The following is a 1,603-nucleotide window of genomic DNA, read 5'->3' as shown; positions in this document are numbered from 1 at the left end:
ACATTTTTTCGGTTTCTCTAATATTCCAAACAACACCTTCTCATCATTCCTAATCTTTAACAACTCATCACTTTATTTTATTTTATTACTCATTCTTATTTCCCTTCTCCTATTCTTTGCTTCTCTTTCTCTCTTGTCTCCATGTTCTCTCACCTCCCTCTCTCTTTCCCTCCCTTCCTCCTCCTCCTCCTCCGTCAGGCATATCACTCTGGTTGGCAACACTGAGATAAAACAACAACAACAACAACAACAACAACAACAACAAAACGAAAAAATAAATAAACCTAGTCAACTTTTTCTTTTTTTTCAAACTGGTCACCAATTTAATTTCATGTCACACCCTTCCTCCCTCACACCCTCCCTCCCTTCCTCCCTGCCACACCCTTCTCCGCCCTGCCTTCCACCCTGCCTCACCCTACCCTGGCCTGTGTTATGTTCTCTCCCTTACACTATATATCACTTTTCTCCCTTATCCTTACCCTGCCTTACTCTCCCTGACACCCTATTCCACCCTTAATATCCTTACCTTACTCTCCCTGACACCCTATTCCACCCTTAATATCCTTACCTTACTCTCCCTGACACCCTATTCCACCCTTAATATCCTTACCTTACTCTCCCTGACACCCTATTCCTCCCTTAATATCCTTACTTTACTCTCTCTTACACCCTATTCCACCCTTAATATCCTTACCTTACTCTCCCTGACACCCTATTCCACCCTTAATATCCTTACTTTACTCTCCCTGACACCCTATTCCACCCTTAATATCTTTACCTTACTCTCCCTTACACCCTATTCCACCCTTAATATCCTTACCTTACTCTCCCTTATACCCTATTCCACCCTACCTTACCTAATACTTCACCCTCCCTTGTTATGCTTTCTCCCTACTATTCTCGTTATTTCTCCCTTTTCTCCCTTACATCCTTACCTTACACTCCCTTACACCCTTTCTTACCTAATGCCTCACCCTGCCCTACCTCGCTTCTTCACCCTACCACCCTCCCTACCCCTTGTCACCCTTCTTCCATGCCCACCCTAGTCACCCTAACCTTACCTTACACCTTGCACCCTGATTCACCTTTCACCCTTAAATCTAACCTTACCTCCCACCCTTGATCATACCATACGTACCTCCCTTACACACTCCCCCTTTACCTCCCTTTTCCCTCTCTCCCTTCTCCCTCTAATCCTAAATCATCATCCTTTTTGTGTCACCCTGTAATTTCACCCTTTTTTTCCTCCCTTCCCTTCCCTTTCCCTCCCTTCCTTATGTGTCACTTTGTCTCTCATTAGCTTTAAAAGTCGTGTTGTTTTATGTTTTTTTTTTTTTTTCCTTGGTGTCAATCTGTTAAGTCGTCCTAAATATGACCTTTTTTTTTTTTTTGCCTTTTTATGATAATCTTCCTTTTTTTGTTTCCATATTTTTTTCGTTTTGTGGTTCCTTTCCATTTTTTTTTTTTTCCTTTCTTCGTTAAGTCGTATTCGTTTCTTTACACAATATTTTTTCATCTTTTTTTTTCAACTTAATATATTTTTTCAATTCTTTTTCAACTCAACATTTTTTTAAACTTTTTTTCAAGCAATATTTATTTTCAT

General features: G+C 40.4%; 1 long non-coding RNA gene across 1 annotated transcript in view; it reads right to left on the bottom strand.

Moving 5' to 3' along the window:
* Positions 1-293: 293 nt before the first annotated feature.
* The window catches only part of LOC126999310 (uncharacterized), a 3,063-nt gene continuing 1,753 nt past the window's right edge, over positions 294-1,603 (bottom strand). Inside the window, exons 1-2 of the long non-coding RNA XR_007753229.1 lie at positions 779-1,603; positions 294-694 (exon numbers count right to left, since the gene is read on the bottom strand). The exon at positions 779-1,603 is cut by the window's right edge and continues 1,753 nt beyond it. This is a non-coding gene — a long non-coding RNA (uncharacterized LOC126999310). The remainder of the gene's footprint in view (positions 695-778) is intronic.

Source organism: Eriocheir sinensis, chromosome 16 (genome assembly GCF_024679095.1).
Source record: "Eriocheir sinensis breed Jianghai 21 chromosome 16, ASM2467909v1, whole genome shotgun sequence".
NCBI lineage: Eukaryota > Metazoa > Arthropoda > Malacostraca > Decapoda > Varunidae > Eriocheir > Eriocheir sinensis.
Note: the sequence above shows the minus strand (reverse complement) of the source record. Positions and strands in the feature narration are given on the sequence as shown.